General features: G+C 42.0%; 1 long non-coding RNA gene across 1 annotated transcript in view; it reads right to left on the minus strand.

Moving 5' to 3' along the window:
• LOC141091728 (uncharacterized) overlaps positions 1 to 15,407 on the minus strand; it is a 35,647-nt gene extending 20,240 nt beyond the window's left edge. The window contains exon 1 of the long non-coding RNA XR_012232563.1: positions 15,182 to 15,407. This is a non-coding gene — a long non-coding RNA (uncharacterized lncRNA). The remainder of the gene's footprint in view (positions 1 to 15,181) is intronic.
• Positions 15,408 to 27,700: the final 12,293 nt, after the last annotated feature.

Here is a 27,700-nt window from a genome sequence, read left to right on the forward strand (position 1 = left end):
AGTTTAGGAGGAAGCCGTTTCCCGTTTAGGAACCTAAGGCTTTCCTGCAGGGTGGTGGTGACACAATCTCTCAGGGCCAGTGGAGAGTAGAAGAAAGTCCTACATACACGAGCATACAGGTCTCTTCTCGTACTGCTCTCAATGTAAGACTTCTCCAGTCCCCACCTCCTAACACACTTCAGACCATAGTCCAGATACTGGGGGAGGTGGTCACCTGTCCATCTCCTCCTTTTGAGACTGCCGCCTCGCACCCAAGATTCTGCAAAAGGCAATATCCAGTACCTGATACTATTTACCCACAGGGAGCTACTGTTTGAGTCCATGTTCCCAAAATTCACCTTTAGAAACAAGGAGTCAAAGAAAACCCTTGGATTCAACATATCCAGCCCACCCTCTCTCTGCCGTAGGTACGTTATTCCCCTCTTTATTAGGTTCAACCTATTCCCCCACAACAGCTGGAAGAACAGGCTGAAGAGCCTCGCTGAGAAAGATTCTGGCAAAGGGAAAGCGACAGAGACATACAAGAAAACGGGGACCAGGTACATCTTCAACATTGTGACCCTTTCTCTGTAGGTCAGCCTCCAGTTCTTCCATCGCTGAACCTTTGCATTTCCGGTTTCCAATTTCTCCTCCCAATTTAGCGTGGCATTATCATCCCTCCCAAATTTAACCCCTAGGATCTTAATATGGGTGGAGGCTTTGGAAAACTGCGGCAGATCAAAGCTGGGCTCAGTATCTAATGTCCACAGAGCTTGGCTCTTTTCAAGGTTAACCAGAGACCCGGAGGCCTCTGAGTAGCTTCTGATGGACGCGGATAACATCTGCACCTCACGAGGATTGGAGATCACCAGCGTCACATCATCTGCATAGGCAACAACATTCAGAGGCGGGCAGTGGGGGACCGGCACCTCCTGAAAATCGCACTCCTGCAGTGACCTCAGAAACGGGTCTAGGGCAAAAACATACAGGAGCGGACTCATTGGGCAGCCCTGTCTCACCCCTGCCCCAACTCCAAAAGTGTCACCCTGCCAACCATTAATCAGAGGAAAGCTCACCGCCTCTCTGTACAACGTCTTCAGCCAATCCACAAATTGTCCCGGAATACCGTACTTTGACAAAGTGGCCCACAGATAGTCATGATCAACCCTGTCAAAGGCTTTAGCCTGGTCCAGACTAACAACATATCTCCCACACCGCAGAGCTTTACATCTCTCAAACATCTCTCGTATTGAGATGACTGCTCCAGAGATGTTCCGCCCTTTTACCGTGCCAAACTGAGAGCCTGCCAACAGTGCCGGGGACAAACAGACTAATCTAGAAAATAGGATCTTTGCTAGAATCTTCCTGTCCACATTCAAGAGGGCAATCGGCCTCCAGTTCTTGATGTCGCTCGGCTCTTTACCTTTAGACAGCAAAATTAACGAGGACACTCTAATGGATGGAGGCATCAGGTGATTTTCTAGACAATTTCTATACACATCCACGAGAATTGGAGCCAGGAGGTCTCTGAATTTCTTATAAAATTCTGCCGTTATACCATCTGGACCTGGTGCCTTCTTCAGATGTAACTTATCAATAGCCTCCTTAACTTCCTCCACCGTTAATTCTGCTGTCAAAGGAGAAAAGTCCAGATCATTAGTATCAGGCACTGGAGTTGCCTCCAAGAATTGAGCCATCTTATCTTTATCCAAAACTTTCCTCTGAAACAAGTCAGCCTAGTAAGATCTCACCACCTCCAGGATACCCTCCCGTGAATCCTGCAATACACCCTGGGAGTCTGTGAGACCCGTGACCATTTTTTTGGCCACCCTCTCCCTGCAATTCTCAAAGGGATCAGGGGCCCCTAAGGACCCATAATCCCGTTCAAGAACCAGGGAGGTATACCTGCTATACTGATACTGCTTTATCTCAGATTTCAGCCGGTCGATCTTCACTTTGTCATCCCCGCCTGCCGAATACAGTGACTCCAATTCTTTGCGCAGCTTTAGGTACTGGCTGTACTTATTCCTCCCTTTATTAACTGACAGTCTCTTTAAGAGGGATCTGATATCCTCCTTGACGTCCTCCCACCAGTCGGTCATGTTGTCATAGAAGTCAACCCTGTCTAGATGAAGCTGGATAAGGGAGTGAACACGGCTTTGAACATAGGCATCATCCAGGAGACTGGAATTGAGCTTCCACAACCCTCTACCAATGTCCGGACGGTTAGAGGAACCCAAAGAGAAGCACAAGGCAAGGTGATCAGAGTAATGGACGACCTTCTCACTCAGGGCGCCGACAGCCTCAGTAGGACTGACAAAAGCAAAATCTATCCTACTGCTCCTGTTGGAACATGAATATGTGAATTTTGGCTGTCGCCCACCCTGCGTGAAAATGTCAGTCAGTCCTGCCTGCATTATGACGTTATGCAGGACCTTACCGTCCCTGGTCACTGCCCTGCCTGAGGAGCTGTCACCTGATGTCATTATGGCATTAAAGTCCCCCGCCATCACCACTGGAAGAGAAGTGAAGAGGTAAGGCTTGACGTCATTAAACAGCTGGATCCTGTCAGTCACTGTCTGTGGCCCATAGATGTTAATAAGTCGGAGTCGCCTCCCATGGATAGTGACTTCCAGGACCAGACATCTTCCCATGGCCACCTCCGTCATCCTATGCACAGTCACATCATTGGTGTTAAACAGGACAGCGACCCCGGCGTAAGGCTCTACAGCCAGTGACCAGAAAGAAGGACCGGACCGCCATTCCCTCTCAGCCTCTCTCATAAGCTCCAGAGATGTCAGTCGTGTCTCCTGCAGGAAGATGACATCTGTGTCCAGATATTTGAGATGTTCATACACCGTGTGTCTAGTTCTCCTCAGCTTAATGCTTTTCACATTGCTCGAGGTCACTGTCAATAAGAACCCCGCCATCACAACACAATATAGAACGAGCAGAGTAACAGCCATCATCATGAGTCAGAGATGTTCTGTCCACCACTGGTGTCCATGTCAGACTCTACCTGAGGGTCCACAGATAAGGGCTTCCGCTTTGGTGGGGGATGGTCCTCTATGTCCCTGTCACACTCAGCATCAACTTTCCTCAACTCTTCCTCATAATCGTCACCATTGGAGTCAGATAAAACTCCATACTTGTTGGACACGACCATCACTCCTGCAGAATTCTGAACCTTCTTACTAGCACTCTGACCAGTGTCATATTCTGCCTCAGGTTTACGGGAGGATGTGTTCTTTTTCTTCCTTTTATTATTATTAATGCTCCAGTCATCAGATACAGACAGCGATGCTGAAGGGGGGGGGGGGCTATCTGAGGCTGCTGGACCTGATGGACGACCTCCATGTTCCCCTCTGCACCCTGCTTCTCTGGTGCTGCCTGAGTGGACTCCTGGTGGGCATCTGAGCTGGTCAGCATCTCTCCTGACATTAAACACTCCTCCTCATGTGTCCCTGCCACCACATCCTCATCCTCCTGAGCCTCAGCCCCTGCCATCACTAACTCATCAGGGAAGACTCTGCAGATGTTGTGCCAGGCGTCTGGACAGTCCCTGTGAGGGTGGCCCATCCTACCACAGAGGTTGCACCTGACGTCCCGGCAGTCCGCAGCGACATGGCCGATTGCCCCACACAGACTGCACTTCACCACAGTACAGGCGTTAGCCAGATGACCTTTCCCACCACATTTGAAGCACGTTCTGGGTTGCCCGGGATAATAACACCTTCCCTTCTCCCTCCCAATGAAGGAGTTGGGTAAGTGGGCAGTGATGTTATCACATTGCCGCAATTTTACCAAGACCCGCCACCCCATTGTCCAGATACCATCCTCATCTCTGACCTTGGTGAGTCCAGAGACGAGGTCACAGTGTCTCCGGAGCCACACCTCGATGTCCTGTGGAGGAACGGCCTCATTCCAGAACGTGATGTTTACTGTGACAGTGTCCGGCCTGGAGATAGGAACCAACACAAACTTATTCCAGCCCTCAGCATCTCTGAACTTGGGGTAATTGGCCCAGAATCTGTCCAGGTCAGACATGAGCTTGAAGCTGACCTCGTAGCCCTGCCTGTCCTGAAGATTAGACACCGCCAGTATTTCCTTTGCCACAAACCCCATCTGGCCGCAGAGCAGCTCTCTCACCACATACCTGCGTTGTGGCAGATCCTCCTTGGCACCTATGTATTTAAACCGCACCACATTAATGCGTTTGAATGTCTGGCCGGTATACCTGGCGCTGGAAGTGAAGGATGGGGCGCCGCGGCTCCAGGCATTCCTGGGGGGCACCTGCCGGGTCACACTGGGCTGACTGACAGGGAGAGGGCCTGCAGCAGGGGGGCTGTCACACCTTGTGGACTAGATGGCAAAGGGGGATAATCACACATATCATGCACATTATCATGAGCAGCATCATTATCATCAGACAGTGCGACGTCCAATACAGAATGTGAAACCCCTCCAACCCCCGACCCCATGGGCACAGCATCACCAGCCACAGTCTGTGCTTCAGCCTCATCAGCACAAACAGTCTCACAAATACTGTCCTGCTCCTGTGTGGGGCATTCTGGGACCTGTGGTGCCTCTGCTGCAGTCTGAAGTGTGTGCTCCTGTTCACACTGAGCTGCCCGCTGCTGCAGCTGTTTTCCCTCCTGGAAGCAGAAGCGGGCAGCCTGTAACACTGGCCGTGTCTGCTGCTGGGGGGTCCCGTCCTGATCATCAGGGGTCCTGGCCTCTATAGCGCAGTCCTGCTTATAGGAGGCGAACCGCTCGCGGTTCCTGTAGGTCTCTGCCAGGGGCCCCATGCTCTCCAGCACAGACTCAGTGTCCTGCACAACACTCGCCAGCTGTACACCCAGTGTGTTCAGTCTCAGGTCATAGGCCTCATTACTGGCAGGATTAGTGGTCTTTAGGCTATAGATGAAGTCTACCTCCATTTGCAGCGCTTTTTTTGCTGCTGTAACTCACCCAGTTTTCGGACAAGTCCCGGTATCTCATCCGCTAGCTGCAGCTCGGGTGCACGCGCCGGCCCCACAGGCTTAGTCTTGACCACGGGTACAGGGGTTTTGAAGACAGTCTTGTGCGGGTCCACCACGGATGGTTTTGTGGCCCCTTGGCTGGATGCAGGCTCCGCAGCAGGTTTATCACTGCCACCTGACTGTGACCGTGTGCGTCCTGACCGCGCCATACTGCCATGCTGCTGTAGGTTCTCCTGCATTGTCTGCCTTTCCAAAGACGTCCGTCTCTGCCTGGAAGCAGGAGAGGTGATCTGCACAGCTGGGGCCGATCTCACCTGTGCACCAGGCAGGAGCTGCTTACCGACTGGGGAGCTACAAGACTTCACATTCAGCTGGTTTCCATCACTCACTGACACTTTTCCTTCTTGTTTCTTTGCTGGAACTGGAGAAGGTTTTCCTCCCAAAACTTTAGTCAAAGCCTTTTCCTCCTTCACAGAACTGCTGCAGCTTTGACTCACTGCATTCACTGGACTCACAGTGGCTTTGGGATTAACATTCCCATTGGTAGAAACCTGGGAGGCTAGTCCCAGTGTAGGCCGGGAAGCCTGGGCCTTGCCAGGGGAGCTTCCCCGCCCAGGGTGGCCCCTCCCTGGGCTTGCTCCAGACATGAGGAGAACCACTGACACACAACCTCACAGCTAGGAGGCAGTATTATAGTAGTTATATTCTTGTACATAGGGGCTGTATTATAGTAGTTATATTCTTGTACATAGGGGCAGTATTATTGTAGTTATATTCTTGTACATAGGGGACAGTATTATAGTAGTTATATTCTTGTACATAGGGGCAGTATTATTGTAGTTATATTCTTGTACATAGGGGACAGTATTATAGTAGTTATATTCTTGTACATAGGGGGCAGTATTATAGTAGTTATATTCTTGTACATAGGGGCAGTATTATTGTAGTTATATTCTTGTACATAGGGGACAGTATTATAGTAGTTATATTCTTGTACATAGGTGCAGTATTATAGTAGTTATATTCTTGTACATAGGGAAGTATTATAGTAGTTATATTCTTGTACATAGGGGGCAGTATTATAGTAGTTATATTCTTGTACATAGGGGCAGTATTATTGTAGTTATATTCTTGTACATAGGGGACAGTATTATAGTAGTTATAGTCTTGTTCATAGGATCAGTATTAGTTATATTCTTATACATAGGTGCAGCATTATAGTAGTTTTATTCTTGTACATAGGGAAGTATTATAGTAGTTATATTCCTGTACATAGGTGCAGTATTATAGTAGTTATATTCTTGTACATAGGGAAGTATTATAGTAGTTATATTCTTGTACATAGGGGGCAGTATTATAGTAGTTATATTCTTGTACATAGGGGCAGTATTATTGTAGTTATATTCTTGTACATAGGGGACAGTATTATAGTAGTTATAGTCTTGTTCATAGGATCAGTATTAGTTATATTCTTATACATAGGTGCAGTATTATAGTGGTTATATTCTTGTACATAGGGGTCAGTATTATAGTAGTTATATTCCTGTACATAGGTGCAGTATTATAGTAGTTATATTCTTGTACATAGGGAAGTATTATAGTAGTTATATTCTTGTACATAGGGGGCAGTATTATAGTAGTTATATTCTTGTACATAGGGGCAGTATTATTGTAGTTATATTCTTGTACATAGGGGACAGTATTATTATAGTTATAGTCTTGTTCATAGGATCAGTATTAGTTATATTCTTATACATAGGTGCAGCATTATAGTAGTTTTATTCTTGTACATAGGGGGCAGTATTATAGTAGTTATATTTTTGTACATAGGGGGCAGTATTATAGTAGTTATATTCTTGTACATAGGGGCAGTATTAAAGTAGTTATATTCTTATACATAGGTGCAGTATTATAGTAGTTATATTCTTGTACATAGGGGCAGTATTATAGTAGTTATATTCTTGTACATAGGGGCAGTATTATAGTAGTTATATTCTTGTACATAGGGGCAGTATTATAGTAGTTATATTCTTGTACATAGGGGGCAGTATTATAGTAGTTATATTCTTGTACATAGGGGCAGTATTATAGTAGTTATATTCTTGTATATAGGAGGCAGTATTATAGTAGTTATATTCTTATACATAGGTGCAGTATTATAGTAGTTATATTCTTGTATATAGGAGGCAGTATTATAGTAGTTATATTCTTGTACATAGGAACAGTATTATAGTAGTTATATGCTTGTACATACAGTTGTGGCCAAAAGCATTGACACCCCTGCAATTCTGTCAGATAATACTCAGTTTCTTCCTGAAAATTATTGCAAACACTAATTCTTTGTTATTATCTTCATTTAACTTGTCTTAAATGAAAAAGCACAAAAAGAATTGTCCTAAAGCCAAATTGGATATAATTCCACACCAAACATAAAAAAAGAGGGTGGACACAAGTATTGGCACTGTTCGAAAAATCATGTGATGCGTCTCTAATTTGTGTAAATAACAGCACCTGTAACTTACCTGTGGCACCTAACAGGTGTTGGCAATAACTAAATCACAATTGCAGCCAGTTGACATAGCAGATAGCTAAAGATAGCAGAAGAAATTTTTGAACCCCTCTCCATAATCTTTGAAAATTCTTGGAGAACAGGAGAAGTCCCAGAAGACTGGAGAAGAGCAAATGTTGTTCCTATCTTCAAAAAGGGGAAGAAGGTGGACCCAGGCAACTATAGGCCGGTGAGTCTGACTTCTATACCAGGAAAGATCTTTGAACAAATTATTAAACAACATGTATGTCAATACCTGGATAAGAATGAAGTGATTAAACAGAGTCAGCATGGGTTTGTAACTAATAAGTCATGTCAGACTAACTTAATTTCCTTCTATGACGGAATCACTGATTGGGTGGATCAAGGAAATGCTGTAGATATAGTATATCTTGACTTCAGCAAAGCATTTGACAAAGTCTCTCATACAATCCTTATTGAAAAAATGACTAAGTATGGAATGGACAAGGCAACTGTTAGGTGGATTCATAACTGGCTTAGTGATCGGACCCAAAGAGTGGTCGTAAATGGCTGCACATCCAGTTGGAAGAATGTCTCAAGTGGGGTACCACAGGGCTCTGTCCTGGGCCCTGTATTGTTCAACATCTTTATCAACGATTTAGATGAAGGAATTGAGGGTAAACTGATTAAATTTGCTGATGACACAAAGCTAGGAGGGATAGCTAATACTAGAGAAGAGAGAGAGAGGATTCAAAAAGATTTAAATAAACTGGAGAAGTGGGCAGCAACTAACAGAATGGTTTTTAACAGGGAGAAATGCAAAGTACTACATCTGGGCAATAAAAATGAAAAAAGCATATATAGAATGGGAGGAATAGGGCTAAGTGACAGCACATGTGAAAAAGACTTGGGTATACTAATAGATCACAGACTGAATATGAGTCAACAGTGTGATGCAGCAGCAAAAAAGGCAAATGCAATTCTAGGATGTATTAACAGAAGCATACAGTCTAGATCACGTGAAGTCATTATTTCCCTCTACTCCTCTTTGGTCAGACCTCATCTGGAATATTGTGTCCAATTTTGGGCACCACATTTTAAAAAAGACATCAACAAACTGGAGCAAGTTCAGAAAAGAGCGACCAGAATGGTGACCGGTCTGCAAACCCTGTCTTATGAGGAAAGGTTGCAGGATTTGGGAATGTTTAGTTTGCAAAAGAGAAGACTGAGAGGAGACTTAATAGCTGTCTACAAATATCTAAAGGGCTGTCACATTGTAGAAGGATCAACTTTATTCTCATTTGCACAAGGAAAGACTAGAAGCAATGGGATGAAGCTGAATGGGAGGAGACACAGATTAGATATTAGAAAAAACTTTTTGACAGTTAGAGTGATCAATGAGTGGAACAGGCTGCCACGAGAAGTGGTGAGTTCTCCTTCAATGGAAGTCTTCAAACAGAGGCTGGACAGACATCTAACTGGGATGATTTAGCGAATCCTGCTTTGAGCAGGGGGTTGGACCAGATGGCCCAGGAGGTCCCTTCCAACTCTACGATTCTATGATTCTATGATTCTATGATTCTATGACATGGATTAAAGTTGACTCAACCTCTGTCCTGTGTCCTTGTGTGTACCACATTGAGCATGGAGAAAAGAAAGAAGACCAAAGAACTGTCTGAGGACTTGAGAAACCAAATTGTGAGGAAGCATGAGCTATCTCAAGGCTACAAGTCCATCTCCAAAGACCTGAATGTTCCTGTGTCTACCGTGTGCAGTGTCATCAGAAGTGTAAAGCCCATGGCACTGTGGCTAACCTCCCTAGATGTGGACGGAAAAGAAAAATTGACAAGAGATTTCAACGCAAGATTGTGCGGATGTTGGATAAAGAACCTCGACTAACATCCAGACAAGTTCAAGCTGCCCTGCAGTCCGAGGGTACAACGGTGTCAACCCATACTATCCGTCGGCATCTGAATGAAAAGGGACTGTATGGTAGGAGACCCAGGAAGACCCCACTTCTTACCCCGAGACATAAAAAAGCCAGGCTGGAGTTTGCCACAACTTACCTGAAAAAGCCTAAAACGTTTTGGAAGAATATTCTCTGGTCAGATGAGACAAAAGTAGAGCTTTTTGGGCAAAGGCATCAACATAGAGTTTACAGGAGAAAAAAAAGAGGCATTCAAAGAAAAAAACACGGTCCCTACAGTCAAACATGGCGGAGGTTCCCTGATGTTTTGGGGTTGCTTTGCTGCCTCTGGCACTGGACTGCTTGACCGTGTGCATGGCATTATGAAGTCTGAAGACTACCAACAAATTTTGCAGCATAATGTAGGGCCCAGTGTGAGAAAGCTGGGTCTCCCTCAGAGGTCATGGGTCTTCCAGAAGGACAATGACCCAAAACACACTTCAAAAAGCACTAGAAAATGGTTTGAGAGAAAGCACTGGAGACTTCTAAGGTGGCCAGCAATGAGTCCAGACCTGAATCCCATAGAACACCTGTGGAGAGATCTAAAAATGGCCGTTTGGAGAAGGCACCCTTCAAATATCAGGGACCTGGAGCAGTTTGCCAAAGAAGAATGGTCTAAAATTCCAGCAGAGCATTGTAAGAAACTCATTGATGGTTACCGGAAGCGGTTGGTCGCAGTTATTTTGGCTAAAGGTTGTGCAACCAAATATTAGGCTGAGGGTGCCAATATTTTTGTCTGGCCCATTTTTGGAGTTTTGTGTGAAATGATCAGTGTTTTGCTTTTTGCTTCATTCTCTTTTGTGTTTTTTTCATTTAAGACAAATTAAATGAAGATAATAATACCAAAGAATTTGTGTTTGCAATCATTTTCAGGAAGAAACTGAGTATTATCTGACAGAATTGCAGGGGTGTCAATACTTTTGGCCACAACTGTAGGAGCAGTATTAGAGTAGTTATATTCTTATACATAGGGGGCAGTATTATAATAGTTATATTCTTGTACATAGGAGCAATATTATAGTAGTTATATTCTTATTCATAGGAGCAGTATTATAGTAGTTATATTATTGTACATAGGTGAAAGTATTATAGTAGTTACATTCTTGTACATAGGGAGCAGTATTATAGTAGTTATATTCTTGTACATAGGAGCAGTATTATAGTAGATATGTTCTTGTAAATAGGGGCAGTATTATAGTAGTTATATTCTTGAACATAGAGGCAGTATTATAGTAGATATATTCTTGTACATAGGAGCAGTATTATAGTAGTTATATTCTTGTACATAGGAGCAGTATTATAGTACATATGTTCTTGTAAATAGGGGCAGTATTATAGTAGTTATATTCTTGAACATAGGGGCAGTATTATAGTAGATATATTCTTGTACATAGGAGCAGTATTATAGTAGTTATATTCTTGTACATAGGAGCAGTATTATAGTAGATATGTTCTTGTACATAGGGGCAGTATTATAGTAGTTATATTCTTGAACATAGAGGCAGTATTATAGTAGATATATTCTTGTACAAAGGAGCAGTATTTTAGTAGTTATATTCTTGTATATAGGAGGCAGTATTATAGTAGTTATATTCTTGTACATAGGGGCAGTATTATAGTAGTTATATTCTTGTATATAGGAGGCAGTATTATAGTAGTTATATTCTTGTACATAAGGAGCAGTATTATAGTAGTTATATTCTTGTATATAGGAGGCAGTATTATAGTAGTTATATTCTTGTACATAGGGGCAGTATTATAGTAGTTATATTCTTGTACATAGGGGATAGTTTTATAGTAGTTATATTCTTGTACATAGGGGACAGTATTATAGTAGTTATATTCTTATTCATAGGGAGGAGTATTATAGTAGTTATATTCTTATTCATAGGAGCAGTATTATAGCAGTTATATTCTTGTACATAGGAGCAGTATTATATTAGATATGTTCTTGTAAATAGGGGCAGTATTATAGTAGTTATATTCTTGTACATAGGGGCAGTATTATAGTAGCTATATTCTTGTACATAGGGGGCAGTATTATAGTAGTTATATTCTTGAACATAGAGGCAGTATTATAGTAGATATATTCTTGAACATAGGAGCAGTATTATAGTAGTTATATTCTTGTACATAGGAGCAGTATTATAGTAGTTATATTCTTGTACATAGAGGCAGCATCATAGTAGTTATATTCTTGTACATAGAGGCAGTATTATAGTAGTTATATTCTTGTACATAGGAGCAGTATTATAGTAGTTATATTCTTGCACATAGGGGGCAGTATTACAGTAGTTATAGTCTTGTATATAGGAGGCAGTATTATAGTAGTTATATTCTTGTACATAGGGACAGTATTATAGTAGTTATATTCTTGTACATAGGAGCAGTATTATAGTAGTTAAATTCTTATTCATAGGAGCAGTATTTTAGTAGTTATATTCTTGTACATAGGAGCAGTATTATAGTAGTTATATTCTTGTACATAGGGGCAGTATTATAGTAGTTATATTCTTGTACATAGGAGCAGTATTATAGTAGTTATATTCTTTTACATAGGGACAGTATTATAGTAGTTATATTCTTGTACATAGGAGCAGTATTATAGTAGTTATATTCTTATTCATAGGAGCAGTATTTTAGTAGTTATATTCTTGTACATAGGAGCAGTATTATAGTAGTTATATTCTTGTACATAGGGGCAGTATTATAGTAGTTATATTCTTGTACATAGGAGCAGTATTATAATAGATATGTTCTTGTAAATAGGGGCAGTATTATAGTAGTTATATTCTTGTACATAGGGGCAGTATTATAGTAGCTATATTCTTGTACATAGGGGGCAGTATTATAGTAGTTATATTCTTGAACATAGAGGCAGTATTATAGTAGTTATATTCTTGTACTTAGAGGCTGTATTATAGTAGATATATTCTTGTACATAGGAGCAGTATTATAGTAGTTATATTCTTGTACATAAGAGCAGTATTATAGTAGTCATATTCTTGTACATAGGGGGCAGTATTATAGTAGATATATTCTTGTACATAGGAGCAGTATTATAGTAATTATATTCTTGTACATAGATGCAGTATTATAGTAGTTATATTCTTGTACATAGGGGGCAGTATTATAGTAGTTATATTCTTGTACATAGGAGCAGTATTATAGTAGATATGTTCTTGTAAATAGGGGCAGTATTATAGTAGTTATATTCTTGAACATAGAGGCAGTATTATAGTAGATATATTCTTGTACATAGGAGCAGTATTATAGTAGCTATATTCTTGTACATAGAGGCAGTATCATAGTAGTTATATTCTTGTACATAGAGGCAGTATTATAGTAGTTATATTCTTGTACATAAGGAGCAGTATTATAGTAGTTATATTCTTGTACATAGGAGCAGTATTATAGTAGTTATATTCTTGCACATAGGGGGCAGTATTATAGTAGTTATAGTCTTGTATATAGGAGGCAGTATTATAGTAGTTATATTCTTGTACATAGGGACAGTATTATAGTAGTTATATTCTTGTACATAGGAGCAGTATTATAGTAGTTATATTCTTATTCATAGGAGCAGTATTATAGTAGTTATATTCTTGTACATAGGGGCAGTATTATAGTAGTTATATTCTTGTACATAGGGGCAGTATTATAGTAGTTATATTCTTGTACATAGGGGACAGTATTATAGTAGTTATATTCTTGTACATAGGGAGGAGTATTATAGTAGTTATATTCTTATTCATAGGAGCGGTATTATAGTAGTTATATTCTTGTACATAGGAGCAGTATTATAGTAGATATGTTCTTGTAAATAGGGGCAGTATTATAGTAGCTATATTCTTGTACATAGGGGGCAGTATTATAGTAGTTATATTCTTGAACATAGAAGCAGTATTATAGTAGTTATATTCTTGTACTTAGAGGCAGTATTATAGTAGATATATTCTTGTACATAGGAGCAGTATTATAGTAGTTATATTCTTGTACGTAAAGGCAGTATTATAGTAGTAATATTCTTGTACATAGGGGGCAGTATTATAGTAGTTATATTCTTGAATATAGGGGGCAGTATTATAGTAGTCATATTCTTGTACATAGGGGGCAGTATTATAGTAGTTATATTCTTGTACATATGAGCAGTATTATAGTAGCTATATTCTTGTACATATGAGCAGTATTATAGTAGTTATATTCTTGTACATAGAGGCAGTATTATAGTAGTTATATTCTTTACATAGGGGGCAGTATTATAGTAGTTATATTCTTTTACATAGCAGCAGTATTATAGTAGTTATAGTTTTGTATATAGGAGGCAGTATTATAGTAGTTATATTCTTGTACATAGGGACAGTATTATAGTAATTATATTCTGGTGCATAGGAGCAGTATTATAGTAGTTATATTCTTGTAAATAGGAGCAGTATTATAGTAGTTATATTCTTGTATATAGGGGCAGTATTATAGTAGTTGCATTCTTGTAAATAGGAGCAGTATTATAGTAGTTATATTCTTGTATATAGGGGCAGTATTATAGTAGTTATATTCTTGCACATAGGGGCAGTATTATAGTAGTTATATTCCTGTACATAGGAGCAGTATTATAGTAGTTATATTCTTGTATATAGGGGGCAGTATTATAGTAGTTGCATTCTTGTAAATAGGAGCAGTATTATAGTAGTTATATTCTTGTATATAGGGAGCAGTATTATAGTAGTTATATTCTTGGACATAGGAGCAGTATTATAGTAGTTATATTCTTGCACATAGGGGCAGTATTCTAGTAGTTATATTCTTGAACATAGGAGCAGTATTATAGTAGTTATATCCTTGTACACAGGGGCAGTATTATAGTAGTTATGCTATGGTACACAGGGGCAGTATTATAGTAGCTATATTCTTGTATATAGGGGCAGTATTATAGTAGTTATATTCTTGTATATAAGGGTAGTAATACAGGATTTCTGTCTTACGGTTGTAGATAATTCCACCTTTTAGTAGATTACGGTATAGTGTTGAACTGGTTCTGCTGTTTATTGTCACATAACTAATTTATATCTTAAAGGGATAACACCGATATTATTTAAGGCGTGAGATAATTGCTTCTCGGGGAGGGAAGTTCATCAATTACACAAGTGTTAGATTGATGCAGCAATTAATGGCCGTGGATCGGGGGCAGTGGTGATGGCTGAGCCCCCTGGGATGGAGCTTTCCATTATGGGGCGTGTGAGGGTCTCCGATGCCTGATGGAGCAGGTGAGCGGAGCGTGAGGTTTACCTGTGACTATCGGAGCATCCACCATTCCTGTCTGACTTCTAATTAATTGCCTTGAGAGGCGCGGGTAATTTACACCGGGAGGAAGCGCTCTCTCCTTCGAGGGACAGTCTCTGACATCCTTGTCATTCCCAATTACTTGCTAATTACCCCGATGACGTGCACTTTATTAATCAAATTAATAAAAACCCAGTGGCTTGACCTCGGCAGATCTGCTGACACCAGGCGAATGTTGGCAGGCCGGAGTGTGGGGGAGGGGTGCGGAGACGGGGGGCGACATACGACGGGGAAGATAATGGGGACTGGGGGGCGCTGGTTGAATCCTCTCATTTGGCTTTCTTTCTAATTAAAGTGCGGGTTGTTTACTGGCGCCAGTGCTCTGGGGAGATTCAGGGTTATTGCTTACACATAATGGAAGAAGTTTGTCCTGTTGGGACTTAACCCTTACAATCCCACACTTACTGCACGAGGAAAACGGATAGCGTCAAAGCTGCGAAAATAGGTTTTCTTCGACCCCCTCCCGCCTCCTCCTTTGTGCTCCGGCCTGAAGGTACAGCACAGTTTTTGCCCTGAACTCTAGAAAATCATAAAAGATGCTTATTTTATAAAAATGTTATATCAAAAAGTTGCAAAAAAGTAGCAAAATGGCAATAATGCTTTTCAACGGTATTATAGTGCACAAATAACACCGCCATATAGTGCTGAAGTTATAGCTGTCATTTACAGAACTAATTGTACAGCCACACCATCCAGAAATAAATGCTGCTAATTGGTGCTGATATAGTATTCTTACACAATGCCAACATAATACCGCCATGAAGTGCCAAACTACCATTTTACATTGCATAGAAAAGCAATAGCTTTATATACAGTAACGAAAGAATAATACCGTATAGAGCAAAAGCGATATCTGTAATTCAGAGAATAATGAGGAATGCCGCATAGAGCGGCAATAAATATTGCCATACAGTGCTGATATAATACAGCCGCATGATGCCGGATAACACCGAAATACCATTTTCATTGCCCAAACAATGCTAACATACCGGCGCAAAATAATAATGTCGTACGTCATCTACAAAGCAGATAGTCGCCTTCAGTGATTGAAAACATAATATCATCTACACTTTTCCCAGGACTTATTTTTGCAGGAAATTGTAACACCAATTGCCAGAAAAACTGTCGAAGAAACACAATGCAAAAATAGTAATGTGTGAACTCACACCTATGCTGCAGAGTGCGGAAATATTTACACAATCAGATAAAAGCTCATTGCTGAATACTACGACATAGTGTCCATATAACATCTCTACAGCGCTCAAACCAAACAGTGTCCATATACTATCACCTTACAGTGCTGAATATTACCATATAGTGTCCATATAACATCACCATACAGTGCTGAATACTACCATATAGTGTCCATATAGTATCACCTTACAGTGCTGAATATTACCATATAGTGTCCATATAATATCACCATACAGTGCTGAATACTACCATATAGTGTCCATATAATATCACCATACAGTGCTGAATACTACCATATAGTGTCCTTACAACATCTATACAGCGCTCAAACCATACAGTGTCAATGTAACATTCATGCAGTGCTGAAATAACTACTCTACAGTGCCTAAATAATAACGCCATACAGAGTCTACACAACACCACCATACAGAGCCTACATAATACCACCATACAGAGCCTATATACCACCACCATACAGAGCCTACATAACACGACCATAAAGAGCCTACATAATACCACCATACAGAGCTTACATAATACCAACATACAGAGTCTACATGATACCATCATACAGAGCCTACATAACACCACCATACAGAGCCTACATAATACCACCATAAAGAGCCTACATAACACCTCCATACAGAGCCTACATAACACCACCATACAGAGCCTACATATTACCACCATACAGAGCCTACATAATACCACCATACAGAGCCTACATGATACCATCATACAGAGCCTAAATAACACCACCATACAGAGCCTACATAATACCACCATACAGAGCCTACATAACACCACCATACAGAGCCTACATAATACCACCATACAGAGCCTACATAACACCACCAAACAGAGCCTACATAATACCATCATACAGAGCCTACATAACACCACCATACAGAGCCTACATAATACCACCATACAGAGCCTACATAATACCACCATACAGAGCCTACATAACACCACCATACAGAGCCTACATAATACCATCATACAGAGCCTACATAACACCACCATACAGAGCCTACATAATACCACCATACAGAGCCTACATAACACCACCAAACAGAGCCTACATAACACCACCATACAGAGTATACATAATACCACCATAAGGAGTCTACATGATACCATCATACAGAGCCTACATAATACCACCATACAGAGCCTACATAACACCACCAAACAGAGCCTACATAATACTACCATACAGAGTATACATAATACCACCATAAGGAGTCTACATGATACCATCATACAGAGCCTACATAACACCACCATACAGAGCCTACATAATACCACCATAAAGAGCCTACATAACACCTCCATACAGAGCCTACATAACACCACCATACAGAGCCTACATATTACCACCATACAGAGCCTACATAATACCACCATACAGAGCCTACATGATACCATCATACAGAGCCTAAATAACACCACCATACAGAGCCTACATAATACCACCATACAGAGCCTACATAACACCACCAAACAGAGCCTACATAACACCACCATACAGAGTATACATAATACCACCATAAGGAGTCTACATGATACCATCATACAGAGCCTACATAACACCACCATACAGAGCCTACATAATACCACCATACAGAGCCTACATAATACCACCATACAGAGCCTACATATTACCACCATACAGAGCCTACATAATACCACCATACAGAGACTACATAATAACACCATACAGAGCCTACATGATACCATCATACAGAGCCTACATAACACCACCATACAGAGCCTTCATAATACCACCATACAGAGCCTACATAATACCACCATACAGAGCCTACATATTACCACCATACAGAGCCTACATAATACCACCATACAGAGCCTACATAACACCACCATACAGAGCCTACATGATACCATCATACAGAGCCTACATAACACCACCATACAGAGCCTACATAATACCACCATACAGAGCCTACATAACACCACCAAACAGAGCCTACATAACACCACCATACAGAGTATACATAATACCACCATACAGAGTCTACATGATACAATCATACAGAGCCTACATAACACCACCATACAGAGCCTACATAATACCACCATACAGAGCCTACATAACACCACCATACAGAGTATACATAATACCACCATACAGAGTCTACATGATACCATCATACAGAGCCTACATAACACCACCATACAGAGCCTACATAATACCACCATACAGTGCCTACATAATAACGCCATACAGAGCCTACATACCACCACCATACAGAGCCTACATAACACCACCATACAGAGCCTACATAACCACCATACAGAGCCTACATAATACCACCATACAGATCCTACATAAGACCACCATACAAAGTATACATAATACCACCATACAGAGTCTACATGATACCATCATACAGAGTCCAAATAATACCACCATAAGGACCCTAAATAATACCACCATACAGAGCCTACATAATGCCACCATACAGTGCCTACATAATAACGCCATACAGAGCCTACATAACACCACCAAACAGAGCCTACATAATACTACCATACAAAGCCTACATAACACCACCATACACAGTATACATAATACCACCATACAGAGTTAACATCATTCCACCATACAGAGTCTTCATGATACTATCATACAGAGCCTAAATAATACCACCATACAGAGCCTAAATATTACCACCATACAGAGCCTACATAATACCACCATACAGAGCCTACATAACACCACCAAACAGAGCCAACATAACACCACCATACAGTGCCTACATAATAACGCCATACAGAGGCTACATACTACCATACAGAGCCTACATAACACCACCATACAGAGCCTACAAAACACCACCATACAAAGTATTCATAATACCACCATACAGAGTCTACATGATACCATCATACAGAGCCAAAATAATACCACCATACAGAGCCTAAATAATACCACCATACAGAGCCTACATAATACCACCATACAGTGCCTACATAATAACGCCATATAGAGCCTACATAACACCACCATACATAGCCTACATAATACTACCATAAAGAGCCTACATAACACCACCATACAGAACCTACATAATACCACCATACAGTGCCTACATAATAACGCCATACAGAGCCTACATAACACCACCAAACAGAGCCTACATAATACCACCATACAGTGCCTACATAATAACGCCATACAGAGCCTACATACCACCACCATACAGAGCCTACATAACACCACCATACAGAGCCTACATAATACCACCATACAGAGCCTACATAATACCACCATACAGATCCTACATAAGACCACCATACAAAGTATACATAATACTACCATACAGCGTCTACATGATACCATCATACAGAGCCTAAATAATACCACCATACAGAGGCTACATACTACCATCATACAGAGGCTACATAATACCACCATACAGTGCCTACATAATAACGCCATACAGAGCCTACATAACACCACCAAACAGAGCCTACATAATACTACCATACAGAGCCTACATAACACCACCATACAGAGTATACATAATACCACCATACAGAGTCTACATAATTCCACCATACAGAGTCTACATGATACCATCATACAGAGCCTAAATGATACCACCATACAGAGCCTAAATTATACCACCATACAGAGCCTACATAATACCACCATACAGAGCCTACATAACACCACCAAACAGAGCCTACATAACACCACCATACAGTGCCTACATAATAACGCCATACAGAGGCTACATACTACCATACAGAGCCTACATAACACCACCATACATAGCCTACATAACACCACCATGCAAAGTATACATAATACCACCATACAGAGTCTACATGATACCATCATACAGAGCCTAAATAATACCCCCATACAGAGCCTAAATAATACCACCATACAGTGCCTACATAATAATGCCATATAGAGCCTACATAACACCAGCATACATAGCCTACATAATACTACCATACAGAGCCTACATAACACCACCATACAGAGTATACATAACACCACCATACAGAGCCTACATAACACCACCATACAGTGCCTACATAATAACGCCATACAGAGCCTACATACAACCACCATACAGAGCCTACATAACACCACCACACAGAGCCTACATAACACTACCATACAGGGCCTACATAACACCAACATACAGTGCCTACATAATACCACCATACAGAGCCTACATAACACCTCCATACAGAGCCTACATAATAACACCATACAGATCCTACATAACACCACAATACAAAGTATACATAATACCACCATACAGAATCTAAATGATACCATCATACAGAGCCTAAATAATACCACCATACAGAGGCTACATAATACCATCATACAGAGGCTACATAATACCACCATACAGTGCGTACATAATAACGCCATACAGAGCCTACATAACACCACCAAACAGAGCCTACATAACACCAACATAAAGAGCCTACATAACACCACCATACAGAGCCTACATAATAAAACCATACAGAGTATACATAATACCACCATACAGAGTCTACATGATACCATCATACAGAGCCGAAATAATACCACCATACAGAGCCTACATAATATCACCATACAGTGCCTACATAATAACGCCATACAGAGCCTACATAACAACACCAGAGTCTACATAACACCACCATACAGACCCTACATAACACCACCATACAGAGCCTACATATCTCCACAATACAGAGCCTACATAACACCACCATACAGAGCCTACATAGTACCACCATACAGAGGCTACATAACACCACCATACAGAGCCTACATAATACCACCATACAGAGCCTACATAACACCACCATAGAGAGCCTACATAACACCACCATACAGAGCCTACATAACACCAACATACAGAGCCTACATAATACCACCATAGAGAGCCTACATAACACCACCATACAGAGCCTACATAATATCACCATACAGAGCCTATATAACACCACCATACAGAGACTACATAATATCACCTGTTGTGAGTTCATTTTCCCCTTCGTCACTGAGGTCTGGTGAACTCCCTATTCTGGTAAAGGAAGGTAATGAGCCTGATTATCAGGCACCTGAGTCTAATGAGGATGACTGGCTGAGTGGAGTCACTGACTGGATATAAGGCTGCCGACGCCCTTCTGCCCTGCGGGTGATTTCTCTGTGGACTTCTAGGACACCAGTCTGATTCCTGCTTCCCTAAAGCTAAGTTTCTGCTTTGCCTGATTGCATTTATGTTTTGTGTTTGTTTTCCTTGCTTTTCTGGATTCTGCCATTCCCTGCTGGGATGAGCTGAATTTCCTTTTGCCGGTTGCTCTGTCTTCAGAATATTCCTGAGTACTGACATAGCTTTTTTGAAGCCTAGCGTCTTCAGGGCCTTTTTCACTGTCAGTCTGTTGGCTCTTATTTTCATAGGGTTTTTTCACGGATTGCAGACAGCAGCCTTCCTGTCCTTTCCTATCTAGGTAGTTTTGGGCCCCGTCTTTGCTCAGTCTATCTTTCTGTCTGTGTTAGTGTTTTCATCTTGCTTCACCGTCATTATATGTTGGGGGCTGCCTATTGCTTTGGGGTCTGCTCTGGGGCAGTTTAGATTTCCCCTTTCTTTCTTTAGGCCTATTTAGTTCTCCGGCTGTGATCAAGGGGTCTAGGGCATCGTAGGAACCACCCACGGCTACTGTTAGTTATTGTGATAGGATCAGGGGTCTGCAATCCGATAGCTGCCAACCTCTCTGGTTTTCTGGACTTAGCTACCATTTCTGATTTTGCCTCCTACGGTGACTCAATCATAACAGAATCACCCGCCATACCGCAGATCCTAGGGTACTCAATAGCAGGAATGAATTGTGTTTAAAAAAAAAAAAAAAGGTGTGTGTATATTCTTTCCTCTATATCTCTGAGGCCGTAGGGGGAATTTTTTTTTCTCTCAATGGAGATAAAGCAATTGTCTGATCGTGTGGAGCAGCTTGCTGCGGAAGTGCTGGGAATTTCCGCCTACCTTGCTCGTTCGCATGCTGTTGAACCAAAGATCCCTACACCTGATGTATTTTTTGGGGATCGATCTAAATTTTTGAGTTTCAAAAATAATTGTAAATTATTTTTTGCCTTGAAGCCTAACTCGTCAGGGAGCTCCGCGCAGCAGGTTAAAATTGTCATCTCTTTGCTGCGTGGCGATCCCCAGGATTGGGCGTTTTCTCTGAAACCAGATGATCCTATTCTGACTAATGTGAACGCATTCTTTCAAGCTTTGGGGTTGTTGTATGATGAACCTAATGCTATTGATCAGGCTGAAAAGACCCTGTTGGCATTGAACCAGGGTCGAGATTCTGCAGAGTTGTACTATCAAAAGTTCCGAAAGTGGGCGGTCCTTACTACCTGGAATGATAATGCCTTGGCTGCTCTCTTTCGGAAGGGTTTGTCAGAAGCTGTAAAGGATACTATGGTGGGATTTCCTGTTCCCTCTGGTCTGGATGATTCTATGTCATTAGCCATTCAGGTTGATCGGCGTTTACGTGAATGCAGGATTGCACGAGAGGTGTTGCCACCGGTTAAACTGACGTCTGAACCTATGCCATGGGATAGAGTTTTGTCTAAGGCGCAACGTCAGGAGTTCAGAAGGCGTAATAAGCTGTGTTTTTTCTGTGGAGATGCCTCGCATATTATTTCTGTTTGTCCTAAACGAGAGAAACGCTTGGCACACACGTTTTCTGTTGGTGGTGTTCAACCTAAGTTTCTTCTGGTAATTACTCTGATCTGCTCCCTGTCCTCATTTTCCGCCAAGGCTTTTGTGGATTCGGGAGCAGCGCTAAACCTAATGGACTTGGATTTTGCTAAACGTTGTGGATTTCCGATGACACCTCTGCAGACGCCTATCCCTTTGAGGGGGATTGATGCTACTCCTTTGGCTAAAAATAAACCTCAGTTTTGGACCCAGACCATCAAGAAAATTGCAGATTTTTGGTGTTGCATGGTCTGCATGATGCCGTTGTTCTGGGGTTTCCCTGGTTGCAAATTCATAATCCAGTTTTGGATTGGAAGTCTGTGTCTGTGGTGAGTTGGGGTTGTCAGTGTGCCTTTAGTGAGGCTCCGGTTTTTTGCACCTCTCCTCAGTCGCATGATGTTCCTGACTATTTGGCGGACTTTTATGATGTATTTAGTGAGAATGAGTCTGCGTCCTTGCCTCCTCATAGGAGTTATGACTGTGCAATTGAACTAAGCCCGGGGTGTAAATTTCCCAAGGGTCGGCTCTTCAATTTATCTGTACCCGAGCACGAGGCTATGCGGTCCTATATTAAGGAGGCGTTGGAGAAGGGTCATATTAGACCATCCTCTTCACCCTTAGGTGCCGTTTTTTTTTTTGTGGCCAAAAAGGATGGTTCTTTAAGGCCTTGTATTGATTATCGTGCCCTCAACAAAATTACTATTAAATATCAGTATCCGTTACCCCTGATTTCGGATCTATTCTCCAGAGTTAAAGGTGCTTGCTGGTTTACCAAGCTTGACCTCAAGGGGCGTATAATCTTATCCGCATTAAGCAGGGGGATGAATGGAAGACGGCGTTTAATACTCCGGAGGGACATTTTAAGTACCTGGTGATGCCTTTTGGGCTCACTAATGCCCCTTCTGTCTTCCTGTGCATCATGAACGACATTTTCCGAGACTTTGTGGATACATTTTTGATTATCTATCTGGATGATATTTTGATCTTCTCCAAGGATTGGGATTCTCATGTGGAACATGTTCGGACTGTGTTGCGGATCTTGAGGGAGAATGCCCTGTATGTCAAAGGATCGAAATGCCTTTTTGGGGTACAGAGGATTTTTTTTGTGATTTATTTTGTCTCCGTCAACTATTGAAATGGACCCGGCCAAGGTACAGGCCATTTATGATTGGGTTCAGCCCACTTCTTTGAAGGCCCTCCAGAAGTTTTTGGGGTTTGCTAATTTTTATCGGAAATTTATAGCAAAATTTTCTAGTATTGCCAAGCCATTGACTGATCTGACTAAGGGTGCTGATGTGTTGAATTGGTTTCCGGAGGCTGTTGCTTCCTTTCAGGAGCTGAAGCGAAGATTTACCTCCGCCGCAGTTTTGCGGCAACCGGATGTCTCACTCCCGTTCCAGGTAGAGGTGGATGCTTCTGAGATTGGTGCAGGAGCTGTTTTGTCCCAAAAGGATCCTGTAACATCTAAAATGAATCCCTGTGCTTTCTTTTCCCGAAAGTTCTCTCCATCTGAACGTAACTATGATGTGGGGAATCGGGAACTGTTGGCCATGAAATGGGCATTTGAGGAGTGGAGACATTGGTTGGAGGGAGCTAAACATCAAGTTGTGGTCCTCACTGACCACAGGAATTTGATTTACCTAGAGTCGGCTAAACGCTTGAACCCTAGACAGGCTAGGTGGGCCTTGTTTTTTACACATTTTGATTTTGTGGTTTCTTTTCTTCCTGGAACTAAGAATGTCAAGGCAGACGCCCTCTCTAGGAGTTTCTTTGCTGAATCTCCTGTGGTGACCAAGCCTGCTACCATCTTAGGCGAAGGGGTAGTTCTTTCTGCCATCTCGCCCGATTTGAGACTTGCTCTGCAAGAGTTCCAGGAGGACAAACCTGAGCGTTGTCCCAGTGGAAAGTTGTATGTTCCTGACCAGTGGAAGAAGAGAGTGATGTCTGAAGTTCATTGCTCTGCATTGGCTGGTCATCCAGGTATTTTTGGTACTAGAGATCTGGTGAGTCGCTCTTTTTGGTGGCCCACCTTGTCTCATGATGTCAGGAATTTTGTGCAGTCCTGTGGGACTTGCTCCCGGTCTAAATCTTGTTGTCGCTCTAGTGGGTTGTTGATGCCTTTGCCGGTCCCCAGGAGGCCATGGACCCATATTTCAATGGATTTCATCTCTGATATGCCGGTCTCTCAAAGAATGACTTATTTGGGTGATTTGTGATAGGTTCTCTAAGATGGTTAATCTTGTACCACTCCCTAAGTTGCCATCTTCCTCTGAGTTGGTGCCCCTGTTTTTGCAACAGGTGGTTCGCTTGCACGGGATTCCTGAGAACATTGTATCTGACAGAGGAGTTCAGTTTGTATCTAGATTTTGGAGGACTTTCTGTTCCAAGCTGGGAATTCAGTTGTCCTTCTCCTCTGCTTTTCACCCTCAGACCAATGGGCAGACAGAGAGAACAAACCAGACGTTGGAGTCGTATTTGAGATGTTTTATTTCCGCTGATCAGGATGATTGGGTTTCATTTTTGCCCTTGGCCGAATTTGCTTTAAATAATAGAGCTAGTTCTGCCACTTTGATGTCACCTTTTTTTTGTAACTTTGGGTTTCATCCTCGATTTTCTTCAGGGCAGGTGGAGCCTTCTGCCTGCCCAGGTGTTGACACTGTGGTGGAGAGAATGCACCAGATCTGGGACCAAGTGGTGGATAAGTTATCCCTCTTCCCAGGAAAAGGCCCAGCGGTTTTCCAATCGACATAGGACCATTGGTCCCCAGTTTAAGATTGGTGATATGGTGTGGTTATCTTCAAAAAATATTGCTATGAAGGTGGCTTCTCCTAAGTTTAAGCCTAGATTTATTGGACCTTACAAAATTTTGGAGATTATTAATCCGGTCTCTTTTCGTTTGGCTCTTCCTGTCACATTTAAAATCCATAATGTGTTCCATAAGTCCTTGTTGAAGAGGTTTGTTGAACCAGTTGTTCCTGGGGTGGCACCTCCAGACCCTGTATTGGTTGAAGGTAACATGGAATATGAGGTAGAGAAAATACTGGATTCCCGTCTGGCTAGACGGAGACTCCAGTATTTGGTTAAGTGGAAGGGTTATGGTCAGGAGGATAATTCCTGGGTCTCTGCCTCTGATATTCATGCCAAAAGATTGGTGTGTGCCTTTCATCGGGCTCACCCTGATCGCCCTGGTGGCGTGGTTGAGGGTTCGGTGACCCCTCCTCAAGGGGGAGGTACTGTTGTGAGTTCATTTTCCCCTTCGTCACTGAGGTCTGGGGAACTCCCTATTCTGGCAAAGGAAGGTAATGAGCCTGATTATCAGGCACCTGAGTCTAATGAGGATGACTGGCTGAGTGGAGTCACTGACTGGATATAAGGCTGCCGACGCCCTTCTGCCCTGCGGGTGATTTCTCTGTGGACTTCTAGGACACCAGTCTGATTCCTGCTTCCCTAAAGCTAAGTTTCTGCTTTGCCTGATTGCATTTATGTTTTGTGTTTGTTTTCCTTGCTTTTCTGGATTCTGCCATTCCCTGCTGGGATGAGCTGAATTTCCTTTTGCCGGTTGCTCTGTCTTCAGAATATTCCTGAGTACTGACATAGCTTTTTTGAAGCCTAGCGTCTTCAGGGCCTTTTTCACTGTCAGTCTGTTGGCTCTTATTTTCATAGGGTTTTTCACAGATTGCAGACAGCAGCCTTCCTGTCCTTTCCTATCTAGGTAGTTTTGGGCCCCGTCTTTGCTCAGTCTATCTTTCTGTCTGTGTTAGTGTTTTCATCTTGCTTCACCGTCATTATATGTTGGGGGCTGCCTATTGCTTTGGGGTCTGCTCTGGGGCAGTTTAGATTTCCCCTTTCTTTCTTTAGGCCTATTTAGTTCTCCAGCTGTGATCAAGGGGTCTAGGGCATCGTAGGAACCCCCCACGGCTACTGTTAGTTGTTGTGATAGGATCAGGGGTCTGCAATCCGATAGCTGCCAACCTCTCTGGTTTTCTGGACTTAGCTAGCATTTTTGTTTTTGCCTCCTACGGTGACTCAATCATAACAATCACCATACAGAGCCTACATGATACCACCCTACAGTGCCTACATAACACCACCATACCGAGCCTACATAATACCACCATACAGAGCCTACAGAATACCACCATACAGAGCCTACATAATACAACCATACAGAGCCTACATAACACCACTATACAGACCCTACAGAATACCACCATACAGAGCTTACATAACACCACCATACAGAGCCTACATAATACCACCATACAGAGCCTATATAACACCACTATACAGACCCTACAGGGAGAAATGCAAAGTACTACAAAGTAAATGCAAAGTACTACAGAATGGGAGGAATAGGGCTAAGTGACAGCACATGTGAAAAAGACTTGGGTATACTAATAGATCACAGTCTGAATATGAGTCAACAGTGTGATGCAGCAGCAAAAAAGGCAAATGCAATTCTAGGATGTATTAACAGAAGCATACAGTCTAGATCATGTGAAGTCATTATTTCCCTCTACTCCTCTTTGGTCAGACCTCATCTGGAATATTGTGTCCAGTTTTGGGCACCACATTTTAAAAAAGACATCAACAAACTGGAGCAAGTTCAGAAAAGAGCAACCAGAATGGTGACCGGTCTGCAAACCCTGTCTTATGAGGAAAGGTTGCAGGATTCGGGAATGTTTAGTTTGCAAAAGAGAAGACTGAGAGGAGACTTAATAGCTGTCTACAAATATCTAAAGGGCTGTCACATTGTAGAAGGATCAACTTTATTCTCATTTGCACAAGGAAAGATTAGAAGCAATGGGATGAAACTGAATGGGAGGAGACACAGATTAGATATTAGAAAAAACTTTTTGACAGTTAGAGTTACATCTGACTGGGATGATTTAGCGAATCCTGCTTTGAGCAGGGGGTTGGACCAGATGGCCCAGGAGGTCCCTTCCAACTCTACGATACTATGATTCTATGAATACCA

This window comes from Dendrobates tinctorius, unplaced genomic scaffold (assembly GCF_039654945.1).
Source record: "Dendrobates tinctorius isolate UK_male_01 unplaced genomic scaffold, ASM3965494v1 ptg000055l, whole genome shotgun sequence".
NCBI lineage: Eukaryota > Metazoa > Chordata > Amphibia > Anura > Dendrobatidae > Dendrobates > Dendrobates tinctorius.